Raw genomic sequence first — 22,187 nt, forward strand, 5'->3', positions numbered from 1 at the left:
TGGTATCACCCCTCATCAGCTAGACTAGCTTGAATCCAGTCTTGCAGTGAGCATGGGGCCAACGTTTAGGCATACCCTTTCAACTTAGGGAGACAAAAGCAAAAGGAACAATTGATGGACGGAGTGCTGAACAATGCAAACATTCACCCCCAGTCATAAAGATCTGGGTTTAATCCATAGTTCTTTTGCTCACGACACAATCCCAGGTTGGTCCCAGCCATGTGCAAATCAGTTTTGACCCTGTTCCTCATGGGAACAGTCCACCCGAACTGCCAAGCCAGGTCCTCCCTGGACAGGAAACAAGCATCCTGGGACTGGTTTCTGTGCATCACCCCTCATCAGCCAGGCTAGCTAGAATCCAGTAGCACTGATTGTACCACCCACATAAGTAGCCCTTTAAACATGTCTCAGCCCTGTCACTGCAGAGCCTCTATCTACCGTTTTACATTCATATTTCACTACTGCAAGGTCTGTCTCTCCCATAGGATAACATTGGAGCTGCCTTGTAACATTTTATCAGTATAGCTTCCAATTGGGAAAACATGGGTAAACCATCGTTTAGTGAATTTGGTTTTTAGACTGTAGTTCTGAAAACACCACTTTTAGAAAGTTGGCAATTTCCTACTGCAATCATTTGACACCTTCTGCCTGTCTCTGGAATACATGTCTGGGGTGGGTAGCAGCTAGATTCCTGCATTCCCTCTAGACAGCTGCACATAAAGGAAAGGTAGGTGTGCCTGAGTGGTCTTCTGCATGTTGATTGGTCTGCCTGAGCGGGAAGAGGAGCTGACACTTCGACTTAGGACTATGTCCTGTCCTGACATAAAGTGTTGCATAACACCCCTGTAGTGAGTCTGGAGCCAGGGCAGGGAACAGCAGGGTTTTGTGCACTACAAAGACCTTTCTTTGACGTCTCCCTATTTCAGAGGGTAAAATGAGTATAAGTACTGGAGATCTCACACCATGTACTCAGAACACTGAAGTAAGGACATTCTTTCAGGGAGAAGACCTGCTGTGCTGTAGGAAGGACTGCCACTTTGCTTCCTGCATTTCTGTGTTTGCCTGCTGCCTGCTACTTCTTTGCCTGAAAGTGAGAAGAACTGGACCTGCTTAAGTTTCTCCAAGGACTTGTTGGCTTGCCTCCTATTGCTGAAGTCTCAGGGACATCAAAGACTTCACCTTCCAGCTTCATCTCAGCACCTCAACTTTACTTTCTGTAAGTCTTGCTCTGCCAAGTGATGTCAATCCAGTCCAGGGCCCTTGGATGTGAGTTTAATGTACTGCATCTGCCGTAATCTGCGCATCAACATCTCTGCACTGATTGCACACTGATGTATCGCCTGCCGTGACATCAGGATAGACGCATCACTGCCACTGCGAGGTCTGGACCCGGTGTCCTGCACTCGGCACCACTGCAGCGCCTCCAGACTCAACCCCTTCAGGGATCAACGCATCGCTGGCAGCATGTGAAGAAGATCAACACATCGCCTCTAGTGTGGATTAACCCAGTGCATCGCCCTTGTGTTCTGTTCTGGACTATGTTAAGTCAACGGAACCGACATCTCGGCCCTACTGCATTTCGTTCTGCGAGAAGAATTAAAGTGCTTTGCTCAGCAGGCCCTGTGTGGGTCCTGTAACCGGCCTGCTCTCGGTCGCCAGTGTTCTGAACTCTTGAATTTGGCCCAGTCCAGTGCAATCAACAGTAACCCCAAAGTGCTATTTGCTTCTAAGTGCTTTTTTTCACTTATTCTTTAAAAAATCATATCTTCACTTGAACTGGTGTTTTTGTCTTGTTTTGTACAGAATGTACAAATCTATTTAGCTAAAGTGGTGTGGAGTCTTTTTGTGTTGTTTTCACTGTGGTACTGTCTGTGTGTGTGCGGGCACAAATACTTTACAAACTGCCTTTCGAGATTAGCCTGACTGCTCTGTGCCAAGCTCCCAAAGGGTGAGCAAAGGTGATCTTTTAGTGTGTGGCATGAGGCACAGGGTCAGACTGATTTGCATATAGCCATGTCCGAACTGGGGTGGCAGAGTGGGCTAAAGAACGGTGATGGATCAAACCCAGATCTTTTGACTGGGTGTGAGTGTTTGATTGGTTCAGATGCTCCGTCCATCACCACCCTCTTTTGTACCGATCTTTGAGTGTGTACCTCGTTTACCCTGACTAGGATTGTGCTTCCTGCTTGGACAGGGTGCACACCTCTGCCAACCAGAAACACGATTTCTAACAGGGATACTTTCTAGTTTCATACAAACTATGAGTAAACAGGTAGCAATATTTATATATGTACTTTTTTATAAAGAAATTGTTTACGTTGTATTTTTTATGTGAAACAAATTCCTGTTTTTATATTTCTGTTGAGGAAGTAATCCTAATTTTAAGAAATGAACCGACTTTCAATAAACATAAATTTTAAGTACACAAAACACTTGCCAAATCTGTCTAAACAACAATGAGACATTTCAGTGCTGAAACTGCGCTTGAAATACCTCAAATCCACTGTTTATTTTCCCTGCCTGGAAGATCAAAGGATCTAAATGAAAGCACGCACTAACTGGAAAGAGCTTAGGCAGGATCCCAGGTGGGTCAGCAGCTATCACGCCAAGACTTTATTTGCCCTGACTACTTGACGGGCTGATGAAAGCTACAGCCTATGAGGCCCAGGTCCTGACACAGCAGCGTGGGCACTATGGGCCAAATGTAGGTCGCCAAATACCGGTCGGTAACGGCCGATTTCGGCCGTTACCGACCGGTATTTGGCTTTTGAGATGTAGGTGGGTCTGAATTTACAGAATCGGTATATTTACCGATTCGGTAAATTTACCACTTCGGTATTTTACCGAATCGGTAAATATACAGATTCTGTAAATCCATATGTAGGTGACACTCCTAAGAGTACCACAGGCCCTTAAGAGTCGGTATTTTACCACCCAATCCTATTGGGTGGTAAAATACCGAATTCAGGTGTGCATGCCCATCTGGGCATGCACACCTGTGCCATGTGACACACAGACATGCCCTTAGGGCATTTCTGTGTGCCACATGGCACACATGCCTGTACTTGGGGTGCTAGAGGGTGTCAAAGTGACACCCCCTGCACCCTTGCAGGTTTCGGTATTTACCGAATATGTAAATACCAAATCGGTATTTCACATTGATTCCTATGGGCTGCAAGGCCCATAGGAATCAATGTGAAATACCGAATCGGTATTTACAGATTCGGTAAATACCGACTCTTACAAAATCGGTAATTTTTTAACCTACATCTGCCTTCCTTCCTATTTACCGACTCTTAAATACCGATTCCGAATGAGTCGGTATTTAAGAGTCGGTAAATAGGAATTACCTACATCTGGCCCTATAAGTTTAACTATATGTGGGATACAGAAAGAGATCTATTTGCAGATGTTTTGGAAATAAATAACTTTTACATTTTAAGCTTAATGTTGTCATTCGATTTATATTTAGCAGAATCCCAAGTTTCCCTAAAAAACACTAAGCATGACACCAAATCACTTGTTCTTCAAAACGCGATCTGTCTATCTAGATGATCGTGAAGTACTATGGGAGTTCATTATACATGCATACATTTCAATATTTTATTTTCATATTGCAACCATGTTTTGACTCAGAATACACCACCTTAAACAAAATCATATCACTACTCGCTTGTAACAGTTTAGTACAAGTGTGTAGTGATGTCACAATACTCATGTATTACCACCAGCAGAGAATGAGTGACTGAATGTCCTAACAAATTGTGAGAAATGCATGGCCACACTAACACTCTCTGATCATTGGAATCAGAGAAAAACCCAAACATCTACCCCTTTGTGCTCATAGAGACTGTTTCTGTCTTTCTTATATCCCTAACAAACCTTGAGGGATGACCAGCAGCTGGCAGTTTGCTGTTTCAAGGACAGCAGTAACTTGCAGGCCGACCTCGACCTTAACAAACCAACAACGCAACACACATGCGTTATACAAGAGAAAGATTGTTGATCCCTCTTTCTGGACCGGCCTCCAGCTTTTGATGAGAGTTAAGCAAAACTGGAAAAAAGAATCGAGAATGAAAAGGACCAGCATTTCAGTACTTGTCTACAGAGTCCAAGCGCTTCTATTTAGTTTTATTGGCATCATTTCATATGGCCAGATTTGTGAAAAGTTGTGGTTGGGTTGTGCTGGGAGTTTTGAGAACTTTTTGGACCTTTTAAAGCACTCAAGGCTCATGTTTACCTTCAATTTATATGCTGTGCCTTTCAATTTACAGTCAGTCGCGGCTCCTCCGCGAAGGAGGAGAAAAAATAAAATAATAATAATGTATAGTAATTAGCATTCTTTTTAACCTATTGAATGAGTGGCTCTGAGGGTGGGGCAGAGCTGGCCAGAGCAGGGATAGGAGTGGTTTGCACTCCTTAAGTGCGAATGACTGCTTGGCAGGCCTCCTCGGGCCGGCAAAACAGTCTCGTACACTTTGCATCTTCCCCACCAGGCTTGCTTTACATAGCCTGGTAAGGAGCATTCAAAGCCTACCAGTTCCAATCTGAGAGCCATGGTTCAGCACTCAGACCAATCAATTAGTTAGGGGGAGCTGGAGATCCCGGATGCTTCCTGTACCTTCCTGCAGCCGATGGAGAAAGGAAGAAGAGGACGGAGAAGAGGCGGTGGCTGGCCAGCCCACGTGAGTGTTTTTTTCTTCTATTTTGTTCTGTTCTGTCCAGAAGCCCCCTCCCCGAGCCCCTGCCCCACCTCTCCCGATCGGTAGCAGCCACTACTGTTTACAGTATATGATGTACTGGCTCTGTGGTGATAATATATATATTTTTTTGTTTAATTGTGAAATGCATTTTTGCCTGCTTCTGCCTGGAGTGCAATGCTATTGATTAATATTTCCTATCAATTGTCATACGGATATCAGTTCTAATAACTGAGGTCTATTCATTGTGGGTGGTGTCACTGTGATTTGAATGCAAAATACATACTTTTTTTTTTAATTGTCCTGACTATGAATGCTTAAGGCGGTTTAACAGGCTGGCAATTAGCAGCCAAGTGCAAAGGTGAATCATTGAGACATATGATGGGAAATTGGCTTCTTGATGGAGTGAAGCAAAGTGCAGTGCGAAAGATTTAACTGAGCAGATTCCTCTTTTTTCAATTACTATAAGAACACAAAGTTTACAGGATGCTTTATAATGCAATGTTCAGGTAAACAGGTAAACAAACTGATACACATTACAGAATTTCAAATAAAGCCAGTTACACAATTGCAATTATGCTTTCTATCAGTTTACTTTCATGAAAGACATCATGGGGTATATGTATTAAGTTATCACGCAGCGCAGGAAGTCACCTTGGGAAAGGGAAGGAATGTACTGTATTTAAAAGAATATGATGCAATATTGTCCTTGTCCCTCCGATGGTGCTATTTTGGCTGCCTAGTGGCAATGCAGGCCCCCTTTTACCATAGTGCAAGAGTGCCTGTATTTCATGCAAGGATTGTTTGTAGGATTGTACCCCTCCTATACAAAAACAATCATGGGAGGCTTTCTGAAGCACACATAGTAAGAGGATGTAACAAGGAGAAGCAAAGATATTTTTCTCATTACATGCCCTAAAAAGCCACCCGTGAATATTTCAGCGGTATAGTAAAGAAGTCCTCCAGTTATTCTAGTTCAGAATTTCCAAAATCCATAAATCTATCACCAAGAGCCCAAGGGAGCTTCTCTATCTACATTCTTATCTACCTCCCCCATATTCTAAGCTGGCTTTACTTTTATTAAACACTTGAAAAATGTTGAAATGGTTGACCTGGCTCTGAAAATGTTTTGAAAATACGCTTTTGTAACAAAATGTAAATTGCCATATCTCCTGTCAATTTTATTTCACCTTAGCACACACCTCACAGAAAGAGTCTTGTGAGATGCTGGCAGGTGACTTGCTGGAGCGGAAAATGTCTGTCTGCAAGCCATTTTCTTAAACCACTAGCATCTTGTGAGACTTTCTTATAGGATGTGTGTGCTTTGATAAAGTAACATTAAGAAAAATCATGTTAAAAAAAACTTTGTGAATATCAGATAACATCAAATTCCAGAATTTTATACATGTTGCCAACATACTCAAAATTTTATCCAGGCCTAATAGCAACCCATTCCTGAAAGAGCCCACCTATTAAGCAATTGCTGGGCTTGGTCTCAAAAGCATTATAATTACTAGACATTATAAGCTGCTACTGCTAAGTAATCTGTACAGAAGCATATTATAGAAGCTGTTGTTGTGCCACACAGTATTGGTGCCCATTATTATTAGGGTAATATGCAGCTAGTGCAATACTGTACTCAGCCTTATAATGATGTAATGTGTATAACCATTCTCCTGGGGGAAGTGTGGAAACCGTATTACAATCTGCACTTTGTGTTTACTGTCCTATAAGACATGTATGGAGAATTTGTCGGGTGTGTGTAGCAGTAGAGGCATATGTTGCAACCCTATTGCTTGTTGTGCCAACAATCAGGTGATGCAAAACAGCATTATGATAGAAAATTGTGTTTAAAAGGCCAATGACTATTAAAACCATGCTTCAATGGTGTGAGGGGGACAATGATATGGTGATGGTAGTTACAGACAAGAGAAGTCAGTGTGATTGCAGTTTTTGATGAGTACTGCAGTACAGGGCCTGAACCAAATGCTATGAGGCAGGTTACAATATAGTTCATTGGTATGTGCCTACCATAGGAACTTTGAAAAAAAGTGCAAGCAATAACAGTAATGATAGCACAGGTGTTTTTGTTAGGGATAAGGTAGTAGGGTGAATGCAGAAAATACACCCTTTCTGTGTGGTGACCTCAAATTTTTCATCTTTTGCTGGACTCTATTTTTACTGGTTGTAGATCTCTGTGCACCTTACACCTGCTAACCAGAAGTAACATGTCTGAACTTCTCCTTTGAACATGGTTTTCTGACTTTATCCAAAATGGCACAATTAACTTGCCTTGGTGTAGAAAGTGCTACCAGGGCTTGGAAATTAAGTACCACTTGTGGACTGGAGCACCTGCAGTGCCATCCACTACAGTGGCAGCACAAGCATAGCTACAAGGACTACCCTGCGGGCCTGACTGTTGCAGTGCAAAACCTACAGTGAGACCTGTCAAAACAAAAATTTTTTGTTAGGTAACGATGATCTTTGGATATATTAACACGTCACCCCTATCTAGACCCCGTAGCCCACAAGTCTTGGTGTATGGTATTTAAGGTGTGTCAAGTAGAAAATTATTATCACCATGTCCCTACATGACAAAGGTCAAAAGACAATTACACTGTGAGCTGCCCAATAGAGAAAAACAGGGAGCAGATAAAAATAGTAATAGTAATAACTTGGGAGACGGACCAGCTAGAAAAATTATTGAACCCGCTATTGTAATAGTTATTAAAAATCCAGTTCAACTGTGAATTCCGATTTTTAATAAATATTAAGGAAAAGGAACTTTTAGAAACTTAATCTTTACCTACCTAAGCTTTCGGAAGACTATTTAGCACTAACCTCTTCCAACTACAAGCATGTGCTCAGTTTTGAATGAGGTATGAACAAGGTGTGTAATTCCTCCAAGGAACTTAACAATTGGTTGACCCGAATGGGCAGATGGATCCCTCTGAGCTCTGCAGAATCTTCAAGGTGGGAAATGTGGGTATCCATTTTGACACCACAGTGTCAATCCCGATCTGACATGTCTGTTTGAGCCACATATAACAACTTGAGTTACGGGCCTGTTTCAAACTGGATTTTAGTGTTAGATATGTGAGAACACTAGCGAATACCACAGTGCATTCCCCTACATACCCACAACCATCAGTGACCACGTTTTGAGCAGGCAAGGAATTGTGCTATCTTGTAAATGCCCTACTACCTGGCATTTTGGGTCTTTTTCAAAGTAAAGCTACTACTAAAAAAGTGGGTACAGTTGTTTCCAGAAACGTTCAAACCATTGGTTAGGGAGTGCCCAGGGTTCACCCCCACCCACTAGCTAGAGCCAAGCATAAATGTAGCACCCAGAGGCATCTCATCAGAACATTCCTGGACCTTGTGAAAAACAGAGGAGGACTGCGCCTGATATCTGTGATTTGTGAGGAGCTCTGGAGGACTATTCTCCCTTATACCTAAGACAAAGAAGTGAACTCCAAGGTTCCCGTAACTTGCCTCCTTTGTGGCTATAGGGACACAATAAGATGCTAGATTCCTTTACTGGACAATTCCCAGCTGACCAGTTTCAACTGGAGCCTGAGCTGGATTTTGCTGGTGGCCTTTGCCTAGCACACCGAGAGTCTCCAGGTAGCCCCTCGGTGGTTCTAAGGGTCCTAGAACTGTATTCCTGTTTTTGCTTGGGTACCAGGAAAAGGTTTTGAAAACCTTTGCTCCAGAGCCAAGGGGACCCAGTGCAAAAAGAAAAGGAATGGCAGTTCCACAGCATCCGATTGAGTTTCAGACTTGTCCCCCTGAAAGGCTTCGGCCCCTCAGAACCTTTCTATTTTTGGACTTGGAAATTCTTTCGGGCAAAAATCATAAAAGCTCCTGAGCCTTGTTGGGACCAACCTGTGGCAGGTGTCTGACTGGCAGTTCCATGACAGTGACTATGATTTCAGATTTGTCCTATGGGAATACAGCTTTTTCATCAAATAAAAGAAAAAGTCCCTTCTTGGATTGGGTATTTGAAACATTTCAGATGTTTTTGGCTTCCAGATATTCATCGGGATCAATTCTCTTTGTGTGTCTGACCAGGCCTCTATTTTGCCCAGCTTTAAATCATGCCAAGTTCCCAGCCCACGGTGTACATTTACTACCATTTTTTGGGCACTATTTTCACTTTTATTTAAACTTTCATGTCTTTGGTTCCCCTTGTTGGATTTTTAGTGTCATTTTGTTAATTAAAATATTCTCTATTTTTCATTTTCCATTATCCATCTGCACAGGAATTGACATCACTTTCTGTCTTCTCCCTACTTCAGTCAACTCCCCAGGGTATCACCCGATCAGGCCCATCAAAGAGAGAACACAGACGAGGACCTTCCATCTTTGGGCCTGCTAAAGGTGGAGACAAACAATGTCATTGTCTGTTTTGGGCTTTTAGGGTGAAATAGGACCTGGGGCCAGAATCCCAGTTCCAGTAATACATACAAGGTAAGATAACATCATGTGCATCGTCAGCAGCCCATACTACCATTCCAAACAATCACACCCAGATGAAGATGAAACAGACATTCATACAGCGTTTATAGAACACCTAGAGCTAGCTTGTACAAAGCTCATGAATTAACACACACTTACAAACTACAGAACACACATTCCAACTAATGCTTATCAATGCTCGCTCTGCAGTGCTTCACTCACTAGATATTGCAGCCCTCATCACCCATCACAGTGTTGATACTCTCTCCATTACAGAAACACGGTTTATGCCTACGTGTTTGCACATCCAATTCATCCATCTTCTACAGGCTACAGCATCCATTTTGTGAACCATGCACGTTAAAAGGAGGCGTTGCTGTCATCAATAAGTCATTCTAGCCTTGCATCCTCAAAGAGCAAGTAATACACTGTAGCAAGCTGGCTCTGTATATACTATACCAAAATGGGGTAAAGTGTGCACAGAGTTCAGTGGAACCCCAAAAGTAGGCAGAGGTAAAAAAAGGTAGCACCTTACTCTCTATTTGTGCTAGTGTGGGCAAGCAGTAAGGCTTTATCAGAGGGTATTGTTTAGCATTTGTTGTACACACTCAGTCAGCAAATGATGTCACACACTCAAAGACTGAACTCAGACCAATTTTGTTTGTATAAAAATATTAATAAGTTATTTCATTTCTAGAACAAAACCAAGCCTGGCACAGGTAAGTGAAATAAATGCTTTGCAAAATTCTATGCAGTGTTTTACAATTGAATGCAAGTTCAAAGGCAATTGGCTGAAATACAGGTAAGTCAAAATGTCGAAATTACTTTTCAGATTACTTTTCAGTTACTTTTCAGATTATTTTTTAAGTTACTTTTTCTACATGCCTAGATATCACACTGGGACATTTCCTAGAGAAAAGGTAAGTAAAATCAGTTTGGTTGGGTTGTTGTTTTTCAGGTTTTCATACAAATCAACTCCACGCTTAGAACAATTTTTAAGTACTCAGTCTTTGGGGTTGAGTTCCTGGGGTTAACACAAGGGTTCCCCCAGGGTCGAGGATGCACTCTCAAAGCACCCTCAGTGGCACTAGGTTGGCGGGTGCAGAGTGCTGAGGCCCAATGTTATCCAATAGGGGATAGAGAGCCTCCGGTTGGTGGCTACTCATAAGCAGGCCACAAGGTTGTGGGAGTAAAGCTCCTGGTGTTAGGCTCAGAGCAAAGAGGAATCAGAGTTAGCACACAATATGCACCCTCAGCGGCACAGGGGCGGCTGGGTGCAGGTTGCTATTTTGGCGTCGAGTGCCGGGTTGTTTTCAATGGGGATTCTCAGTCTTGCTTTTTAGATGCAGGCTGGGTCCTGGAAGACTTTTGGGAGGAACGAACAACTGGGCGAGTTAGTTGGAGGGCTCGGGGACATAGGTGCACCTCAGGTTCTTTTCTCCAGGGCGCAGGGCGGCTGGATGCAGGGGTGTCTATTGAGGTCGGATTTCACCTTACTGGGCCACTCCCGGGTCACTCGGGGTTGGGGGAGTCTCCGTGCAGAGGCAGCAGGTGACGTCGTGGAGTCCAGGAGGGGTCAACCCAAGGTGGACTTGTACTTAGGAGCGCTGGGGGACCTCGTACTCGGGCCATAGGCATTGGGTCCAGTGGTGGTTCCAGGCATCGGTTTCTTTGTCCTCAGCAGGCTTGAAGTCCATCTTGGCTGTTTCTTTTGAATAGAGATACTGTTCACAGGAGATCCAGTCTTTGTTGCAGGCAGTCAGTCCTCCCAGGGTTCTGGAGGCCGCTGACTGCAGGACAGGGCAACTTCTGGCGCAGGATCTCTGGAAACTGCAAACGGGCCGTTAGGGCTGGGGCCAAGTCAGTTGTTCACTGCTGTCTCCTCTGCTGGGCGTCTTTTTTTGTCTTTCTTCTTCGTAGGTTGCAGGAATCTGTCTTCTTGGTTCAGAGCTGCACCCTAAATACTGTATTTAGGGGGTATTTTAGGGGCCTTGTGGTCAGTAGCCAATGGGCTACTGACCTTAGGGTGACTACACCATTGGTGTGCTCACCTCATGTTGGGTAGTGGGCACAATCCCTAATCCTGATTGGGGAGTGCCTGCCATCTGCAAGATGGCGGGCACTGAAGAGTGGACTTCACCTCGCCTCCCCACCTGAGGGGTGGGATTGGCGGATGTGGGCTCACATTCTGGGCTGGCTAATTTTTCCCGCCTGTCTTCCCACTGAAAAGGAAGGGGAACAGGAAGGAGGCCTGCTCCTGATAGCAGGAGAGGCTGGGGGTTGCATTACAAAGGCGGCAAGGCTTTTGGAGCTCCCCAGCCACAGATTGCTCTGGGGGAGGTGTGAACACCTCTGCCCAGGAAAGTCTTTGTTTCTGGGCTCCGGGAGCGAAGGCTCCACCCCCAGGGGTCCAGAAACATGTCTTGTGGTGGCAGGCTGGTGTGTACCAGTCAGGGAACCCACAAGAGACTGGTCGGTTTACAGGAGGCATCTCTAAGATGCCATCTGAGTGCATTTTTCATTATATCTCACGCTGGAATCAGTGTGGGTTTAATGGCTGAGAAGCTTGATACCAAACTTTCCAGTTTTCAGTAAAGCCATTGTGGTGCTGTGGAGTTCGTAATGACAAACTCCCAGCACCATATGCTCTTCATGTCATTACTGCACTTACAATGTCTAAAAATTGGCTTAGACACTGTAGGGGTACAGGGCTCACACACCTGTACCCTCACCACTGGTATAGTACACCACCTAGAGGGGTGGCTGACCTATGTCAGGGCAGTGGGTTGTAGGCATGGCACACAGGGATGTGTGCCATGTCGACTCCTCACTTGTTCTGCACAAAAACAAGCAGCCTGCAATGGCACTGTGTGGGTGTAAAGGTACACTGCCTCTATGGGTGACACAATGAGTGTTGCAGCCCTTAGAGGTCTTCCCTGGCCACAGTGCCCTTGGTACCCATGGTACCTTTTACAAGGAACTGACTTGGCCAGAAAGGTGACAATTAGGGATACAAAGTACAGTTTTGGGAAAGAACACAGTCCCTGGGAACATGATTGGCAGGGACTCGGGGCATATAGAGACAAAGGGCATCAGTAGTTTCGCACAAAAGTGTGGGGGGAAGGTTACTGCAACAGAAACACAGCTTCCTACATACACAACTCCATGGAACTGCTGACATGTAACTTTCCACTCTCTTCAACTCAGGCTGCCACCTTTTATCTCATCTGTAGGTCTTCCAGGCAGAATAAGGGCTTCATTGATGAATTCTCAAACCTCCTCACCATGTCAGTTCCCCACACATCCACATGGGGGGGAGGGGCATCATCCTCACAGACAACACATGCTAAAAAAATGCTACAGACAACCATTTCAACCTTTTCCTTACATTCAATGTGGTACAGTATGTCGCACAACCAACTCACAGTACAAGCCACATCCTTGACCTTGTCTTCACAGCATCAACAACAATCAAATGCAAACCACCAATATCCCTGGAATTGACCAACCACTTTTCCAGCCCTACCTCCATGTTTAGCATTCTACCAACAAACAAAGTTCAACACAAAAGAGAATATCTAACCTTAAGATCCTTTTACACACCTCTCCACAGACAGCCTAATGCTTGAACCCATCTCTCACACTATATACAACACCCTTCTAAACAACTTTAACAATTTTTTGGACCGCTATGTGAACATCCATCCCTTAATTACAATACGTGGAAGCCAAAGCCATTGGCACCCTACTACTAAATCAACCTTGCTGACAATAAATGATCAATCCATGGATGGGAGAATAAATGGATGAAAAACAGAATTCCAGAGGCCCTCTTGCTACTGAAGTACCTCCGCTCAACACTTGGACAGCGCATCACATCAGCCAAAGCAAAGAACTTTACCAATATCATCAATGAAGCCACAAACAGAAGCAGAATGCTATTTAAGACATTCAAGCCTCACATCACCCCCAAGCCAGTTCTACCCATGTTTCACTCACACAGAAAAGTGCAATACTTTCAACTTCTTCTTCACAGAAAAAATACAGAAGATCTGACATTAAATCAACAACACCAAAGCCTGATTCAATTCTTACTCTCATCACTTCCAGTAGAATCCCGCAATGGTCACCCTTCAAAGTCCTACCTCTTCAAGATCTTGCCACTTCTTATGAAGACGATTGAAGATGATGGCTTACTGTCAACCTTCATGAAGGCTCTCTCTGGGGAGACTTTCTTACTCCCGCTTGCCATTATCAATTATGATCTGTGTAATAATTAAAAAAAACAATGCTTTACTTGAGATTTACTTGATGGCACCCATGATGCATGGTGACCCAGGCTATGGTCTGTGTTTCAGGCAGGAAGGTGGTAGTGGCTTGGCAATAAGGTTCCTCCCTCTTGTCAGTATTCAGAATTAAGACCCTGTACACTATTATTTCACAGTGTCTTGTGCCTTGGGAGTATGTCTTGGTATTAGTTGCCAGGCTCGAGTAACATAGAGAGGCAGTGTTGTCTAGGCTATTAATTGCAAAGTTGTGATCACATACTTGCACAATACTCTCCCTGGAACTCACAAATTCAGCTGCATTACATTTCTTCTCATATAGGTTTTTCTATAGGTGTTGGGGTTGCTATGCTGGTCTGTTGTCGAGAACAAGTCACATTATGAGGCTATATACAATGATTCAAAATGTGATTAGTCTTCTGGTCTTCTTAGTCTTCAGGATTCATAGCTTTTAGCCTTTAACCTGGGTAGCTACAGCAGTACTTCATAGGCATTTCTTAATGCTTCCCATGAATCTTTTCTTGTTCAAAACCTGCTTAAATGTGCCATTTGTTACCACTTCATTCGATTCATGTTTGAGAGGATTGCAAAAAGGAAGCTGCATTCCCATGGCATATGTTAAGGAATTGGAAGTGAAAGCTAGCCTTGTCCTGAGTTATTTGATCCTGTTTCTTGAAAGCACAGTATGTGTTTTATGATTAGGTGAGTCATCGACTGACTCTGCAGCCAAATGTACATACACCAAGTGCAAGAATAAACTGCCACTAGTACATATTTGTAGTGATTGTCATGTAGCAATGCCCCAATCTGATCGAGAGAAATTATGTTAAGGGGAAATTCCATTTTCATTAGAGGGGCTGGTGGTGGCCCTGTAACAATGTATGGATTTGTACCTGGCAAACCTCACACTGCAAAACATATACTAGTAACTGAATAAGACAGAACGTCGCTGTGACAATAGCGTAAGCAGAAGTTATACCCTTATGGGCTGCTTTAAATAAGTCCATTCCCAGTGATACATTTGGAAGATATCTGTGCACCACCCCTGGATTGAGACAGTAAATGCACATTCAAAAGCCAGAAATCATGTATATTTTGCTGGGAATCCTGCAGTTGGGGACTGATTATTGCTTGCCTTTATCGCTAGAAACATCGCTGGATCTTCACAGGGTGCCTACTTTCACTTTGACATGTTATTGTATGTGCACTAATAGAAGCTGGACATGGCGAGTTGCTGTCCTTCTCCAAGGTTTTTAATCAGTGTTTAATTTGTAAAAACAATAATAGGGATGCCCCAAAGGTTTCTTGGGAGGCCACTGCCCACGTTCATCACTGGTGCTGCCTTCTTTCCCCCCGGCATTATACACTGCCTGCAATGACTATGGCCTGAGTAAGATTGCAGCAAGTGGAGAGAGTGAAGCTGCATTCCTCAAGGCGAGATTCTGGTGAATCTTCTCCTTGGAAAAGTTTGAAAAAATTGGGTCAAATGGACCATTTACAGCCAAATATTCACATAAATGTGCTAAAAATCCATCCGGAAGAAGGGAAACGGTTGAAAGGAAAGAAAAAGGAAGGAGAAAATGCCAAAAAGAAAGACAACTAAGAAATATAAAATGGAAAATAGGGGAAGAGACGGAAGGAAAGAGAAAAGACAACATTGTTAATGAAATGGTAAGTGAGGAAAAGAGAAATGGGAAAATCGAAAAGAAGAACCAACAAGAAGATGAAAGTAAGGCTCCAAGAGAAAGGAAACAAGATGATAGGAAAGAAAATGAGTGGGAAATGGAAAAGAAGAGGAGAGAGCAATAAAGATTGGAGGGAGCAGAAAGTGAAGCAGAAAGTGAGAGGACAAGGGATAGAGAGTGAATAGGAGGGTTCGAAGATGAGAGATGAAATGAAACAAGAGCTGAGAAAGCTGCGGATACGAAAATACTGGCTTATAAAAAAGATGTCAAGGGAATGCAGAAAGTGAATGTGGGAAAGGGGAAGGAGTCATCCGAATAAGATGGAACAGGGGAGAATTGGAGGGGGAGAGAAAAAGTGGGATAATGGAGAATATCTGAAGAGTGGAGAGCTAGAAATAGAATAAAAAGGAGATGATAGGAAGGGACTAGTGAAAGAAGGTAAGAGAGGAGTATAGAAAAGAGGAGGAAGAATGGAAGAAGATATCGAGTCATTGGGAGAGAAGCAAATAGAAATGGGGTTGGGCTTAAAGGAGAGTATAATGCAAAATGAAGAAAAGTGATGATGTTCTTGGGGAAGATACTTGTGAGCAATTGCAGCTGAGAAGGTTCGGGGTAAGTGCCTTCAGCGAAGGCAATATTTACTCCTCAGAAATGACAACATTGGTAGCTCGCTTTCGAAGTATGATTCGGCTAATGGTAGTTGAGCTAGTTGAGGTGTGGATGGTCTGAGTTGGTGTATAACAGATTTGGGAGATGAACATGACTTTGTACTTCTGCGGATAAGGAACTGTTTGGAAACTGTTTTAATAAGGAGCCTATGGAGACCTGTATTGTGTTGTACAGGGTGATAGCAGAAAGAAGTATCTATGGAGATGTAATGGGCTGTTGGGCAGTGCATTGTTAGGTGAAGGCTGGCTTTTTGCAGGGTGTGGCATCCTGTGTGTGCTTTCATTAGACACTGGATTCCCCTACATGTATCTTAATGGCAAAGCTGCCAGCCCCATTGTATTTGTTTTGTTCCATAAGGGCTAAGGGCTCACTTTTTTGGTTTAGCTTTTTGGGTGTAGCCAATCTGAGATTCAGTTAGAGGCCTTAGATCTGATCATGAAACATTTGCTGGAGACATGGTTCATACATATCATTTTCTACCTTAGGAACATTTTCTACAACAGAAAAAAACTAGCAATATGGCAATAATTCCAAACCCATACACATGGAATCCTTTCCTGTGACTGGACAGTGTATGCTAGAATCAATTGTGGTCCTTTAAAACCCCGGGTATTCTGCAGCTTCAGACCCCTTTAACACACAGCAGCAGTAAAGGATCACCTTACAGATGTTGTATAGTAGCTCACCTGAAACAAGAGTGTAGAGCAGGAAGAGTGAAATGGAGACAAATAAATGACAGTTCATGTACCACTCCTGCTCAGGGCCACATCCCTCCCCACGCATGTATCCTTGTAGTGCAATGCTTGGATGGCAAGTGTCAGAGTCCTATTATCCAGGTCATTGCCTGGGTTAAACATGCAGCAGGACGCACCGATCTTGGTACACATGCCTCCCTCCATTGTGGTCATTAAATCCAACACATGTTGATGTTTCATCACCATGCTGTGCATGGCTCTCAGTTCTTCCTTGATCACATTATGGCTGAGTTCAGTGCTGTTCAGCATCTTGAGCATCTCCCACCCGCTTATTTGTAACAAGCAAGCTTTCTCTTTCATCTGCACGGTGAATATGGGTATGAACCCTTCTGCATTTATATGTGTGTGAGGAAACAGCCTAAATTCTTCTGGAATCTCCTTGTACTGATCCAAGCCAAAATAATCAGCACCTTTTTTTATCGACTCTGATGCAACAGAGTCATCTACTTCTTTAGAGGGTGTTGGGCAACTCTGACAAATCTTTTCCTGGAATGACCAGGGTCTGGGGGTGTATGTTGATGAGAGAGCAGAAACCACAACATCTGGGGACAAGCTGAGTGTATGCAACTCTCCACACTGCCCGTATCTGTCAGCATGGAGGTGCCCCATTGCGTGTCTGGTATGTAAAGAATTGTGCCACAGTTTTCAATTGTTCCCAGTGGACTTACTTTACCTCTGAAACACAAGGTAAGTTCCTGTACAATTAGGGGTCGCCCCATCTCTTCTAACCACGTATATCTATTCATTTCAGTATCTCAGATTTTCTGACATGGGGTATCCATGCTGCTGTTCAGCTCTTCCCTACAAGACTTATTTCTCTTTGTATCATTGAGGTGGATGGCCCTACACTAGAATTCCATGTCTGGGGTCCATTTGTTATTAAAAAATACAGCCTCAAATATATTAAGGGCCACCCTTGGACCACAGATGGAAGAGGGAGCAGAGGTGTTCGTGCATTGGTGTGGTGGTTTTGCTACCTCTGAGGATCTCTCCTCTGAAAAGTCTTGGGTCCAAACAATATTCTCCTCTATGGTGCCCCTCCTTCGCATCCTATCTAGCTGTTTCAATATCGCTAGGCTCAGTGAAAAGGTGTAATGCTGTGGGATTTGTCTTGTGTCAGGTCAGATTCACTACTACTCTATGGGGTTCTACTCTGTTGGGTTGTATTTTGGCACTAATCCTACATAGGTATTGGTGGAAAAGGCATTTTTCATTTTCGTGTGCTGAATCTTGGAACAAGCAAAGGCTGTCTGTGCCTATTGCGGGTAGTATCAGTGAACAGGCGTAACATGACCTGGCCGATGTCTTAGAGCCCACAGAAGTCGTGTGCTGATAAAATCTGTTGTGTAAGAGGGCACTGTGTAGTGGGTGTGAAATGCTAGTGGTGGGTTTGGTGTAATTATAAGTGATGTGAGAGAGATCCCAATGCATGCGCGTTGATATCTTTGGGATGACTCAATTTGACTAGGCAGTTCTTTTGTGAGGAATGGTGTAACATCTTACTTCCACCAGTGCCAGACCTCCTCCGGTGTCATGAAGAAGGAGATGGTATCCCTCTCAAAGCGGAGTTTGCATGCTAGAGAGGCAAATAGCGGAGCCCCAGATGGCGGAGCTTTGTTTTCACTTGCAGGAATGAGTTCCTCCTCCTTTGGGCAAGGATCGTGTAGTCCGGGAACAAGTTCACCTCGAAAAAGGCTAGGGTTTTATTATAAATGTGTTGTATGAGTCATTTTTCAAGATCGGTCCTGGCCTTGTCCTTCAACTTTTCCTGGAAGGCCAATGATCTGGATATTTTTTCTTTGAAAGCAGCCCTCCCCACCCTCAGTACGCTCCCGTAGTTGGGCCATGGCATATGTCAGTTCCTCAAATAAGATCTTCATGTCATCAATGGCCGGGTCCATCCGCGCTACTGTTGTCTCCGCAGTGGTCAACCTATCTGATAGTTTTCTATGATATATTCCAAGGATGCCTATGCCAATTGAAAATCTAAACTGATGGTGAAGTTGGATTTAGAACTGCAGTTCTGAAAATGCCACTTTTAAGAAGGGAGCTGATATAATTAAATGTAACTTTCTATGGGCAACCTAAAGTATTGAAACAGGTGCCCTTGTTAATCATCAGTTGATACAACCTCTTTGTATTGCGGGAAGTTAAGAGTCCCAAAAAAAGTGAACATTTTAATATTTGTCTCTTTTTTCTGTGTTTATGAAAAGTTCAAGACTGGTTGAAAGGTTAACACTGTGTTTGGAAAAGTTTTGTGAAAGGGGTTTTAAATGTGGGAAGCACTTAACTTTGAATAGGTTTAGACATTGTAAACAACTTTTTGTGAATGTTTTGCATTCAGGTTTGATTTGATCAAGGGCCCACTGGTCCATGAAACCTTTGGTATATGTGATCCAATGTGTATAGTATAAGGAATGTTTATAAAAGAATTAAGATAGTTTGTTAAATAAAAAAAAATCAAGGTTCAAGGAAATTGAAATCCTGGCCCTTAAAGAACACAGTTGTTAATAATTCCATACAAGGCAAAACAATGTGTTCTCATTATAGATGCAGTCTAGCCTTAGGTTGAGTTATAGACAACCCCTATAGTTTGAAAGACTTTCAGAAAGTTGGCATTTTCTTTCTTTAGCCATTTGGTGTATGCACTCTGTCTCTGATCAATTGTATGGGGTGGGTGACAGTTAGGCTTTGTGTATTACTCCTAGACAGCCACATACAATGGGAGTTTAGGTGTGACTTGATAGTCCATTCTGGAAGGATCGGAGGGAGGAGCAGGATCCAGCTTCACTTACATGTGTCCCCACACAAAGGGCTGTATACCCCCTTGTTGGGAAGGGAGGACATCTGTACACGGCCTGTCTTTGAAGTCTCACCCACTTCAAAGGTACAACTGGGTATAAGTATTTGATTTCAAACACCACCTTTTCAGCACACTTCTGGACCTATGAGTACTCTGACAGGCAGAAGGAATGCTGCGCTTTTGTAGGACTGCCACTCTGGTGGACTGATGCTATGCTGGATTCCTGCCTTACTGTGCTGCCCTGCTGCCTGCTGTTCCCCTATGTGGGTTAGAAGGACTGGACCAGTATCACTTAAAACCAGAGTCACTCCAAGGGTTAGCTGGCTGGCCACCTGATCGGAAGTCAAAATGGCATAATAAACTGCCAACCATCCTGCTTCTGCACCTGGGCTCTACCTTCTGTAAGTCTGCCCTGCCAAGTGGTGCCACCCCAGTCCTGGACCCTTGGAATTGGGCCTAAAGTGCTTGCTCCAATGGAACTGATGCATCTGCTGATGCATTCATTCATTGGCACTGCAGTTTTGATGCATCACTTCTGCTGCATGGATCAGAGCCAGTGCATTGCCTGTGCTACGCGGAACACCACCAACACATCGCCACTGCTGTGCGGATCGGACCCGACGCATCACCTTTGGAACCCCCACTGAGCAACGCACTTCGTGAAGCAAGGTCCTTACATCTCCATCGTTGGCAGCGTCGTCGTCTATGCTGAAACCTCTCCATCAGAGCTCCCCCCTTATCGGAGATGACGCATTGCTGATGCTGCCTGGATCAGGACCAGCACATTGTCGCCACTGCACGGACCTGCACCAACGGATCGCTTTGACTGTTCCACGCATCCTCGATGCCAACGCATCCAGGACTAAAGTCCTTTTGCTCTGAGGGCCTCACTGGTTCAACGTATCTCACCCATGCGCCATTGCTGTCAGCCTGAACTTTTGACTCTGTCCCGGTCCGGTGCGATCAGATATCCCAAATAGCACTTTTTGCTTCTAGGTGCTTCAAGTTCTACTTATTGCATTTTTGTCGTTTTGATTTTTGTTTTATTTAATACATTAAAATCTATTTCCCTAACATGTTATGGAATCTTTTTTGTGTGGTGTTTTAACTGTTTTACTGTTTGAGCATTGCACAAGTGCTTTACAAATTGCCTCCAACTTAAGCCTGACTGCTCTTTGCCAACCTACCACAGTGTGAGCACAGGTTAATTTAGGTTTGCCTGCTTCTTACCCTGATTAGGATTGTAGTTGCTGCTTGACCAGGACTCATGCCCCAGTAAACCTACTACCCAGTTTCTAACAGTTACCATTCTGGTGGACCACATTCTGGGCTTTGGGTTTTACCTGATGTCCTGTGCTTATGACATGCAAAACAGTGGTCTCTTTTGTGGACAGTTATACAAAGTTGCCTGCTGGATGAGTTTAAATTAATTAAAGCTGAACAGTGAAAATACAGAACTGTTTTTTTTTGTGGTGATTCTATCGCCTGGTCCGTCTCATGGTTGTGGCCAGAACTGGTAAAAGTTCTCATTTTCAAAGAATTAGTAACAACACTTAGGAGTATACCTAGTTGTCTCTTTGTTTAAAAAACTAAAAATAAATCAAGATGATTACTACAACTTGTTTTCACTATCTGAAAATGGTCTCGAAAGTTCATCTGCTTCCTCCTGGGCTCCGTCACTCAGTCATTCAAACAGTCCTTATGTCACGTACTGACTAAGGCAACTCCCTTGAATTAGGGCTTTATCAAGGACTTCCACATAGTTCTCTGCAACAACTTCAAATTATTCAGAATTTTGACAGCAAGACTGGTACTCAGTCTCGCTCCTCAATCCTGTGTAGCATCTCATCTTAGAAATTTGCAGTAGTAACCTGTAAAACAACTCTTGCACTTTGAGCCCTCTGTATTGTTTATCGTGCCTCTTACATCCTTCGTTCCGGCTTTAGTCAATCTAGGATTATTTAGAATGTACCAGGGCCGGACTGGCTACCGGGCGTTTTGGCATGCTAACGAGCTGGGGGCTGATTTTGTTGATGGGGACCTGTGTGTGCTGAACGAAATTCGTTTTGCTTAGTTTATTTCGATGCACACGCAAGTCTTCATCAACAAAATTAGCCCCCACCTCAGTGACATCAGGCCCAGCTCAGCAGCATGCCAAAACGCCGGTAGCCAACCCGGCCCTGGTATGTACCTAGGAGGAAATGACCTGTTGGGAGATGCTTTATTGCTCACGGTCCCCCAAATGTATTGTTCAAGATCACTGGAAGAGCTTTTCCTACTTAGCATTCAGACTGCTGAGTTCTTTGTTCATGTCTCTCTGCTCAGGATCCAATCATTTTCAAGTTCTGTGATTTGCAGAGCCAAGTGCATGTTTTTAGGTCTTGCCTACACAGCGCGCATGCGCTGCTTGGGAGAGAGACCATAAGCCATCGGCACCGATATGGGGGCAAAAACGTGCACGCGTTGCATTGCTTGCAATGCAACACGTGCACGTCTGGCGATTCCCTAGTGGAAGCGCGCAGCGCCATATGGTTTTGCCATATGGTTGCAGCCATCACGCCTTGCTGCACGCTCCCACAAGCGAATCACGCAGGCCCCCACCTCCTGTTGCCGCATGCTTGTCTCTCTTGCCCTCGCTTCTCTGCCATCACTCTCCTCTCTCTTCTCACCCTCTTGCCCACTATTTCATCTAATCCTCAGTTCTCTACTTTTATCTCCACTCTCTTCTGACCATCTGTTTCCCAATAATCTACCCTTCCCGCCATCTTCCCTCTACTTCCGCCTCTCACACCCTTGCCCCTCCTTCCCCCATGCACGCGCCCTTTCCT

Source organism: Lissotriton helveticus, chromosome 2_1 (genome assembly GCF_964261635.1).
Source record: "Lissotriton helveticus chromosome 2_1, aLisHel1.1, whole genome shotgun sequence".
Lineage (NCBI taxonomy): Eukaryota > Metazoa > Chordata > Amphibia > Caudata > Salamandridae > Lissotriton > Lissotriton helveticus.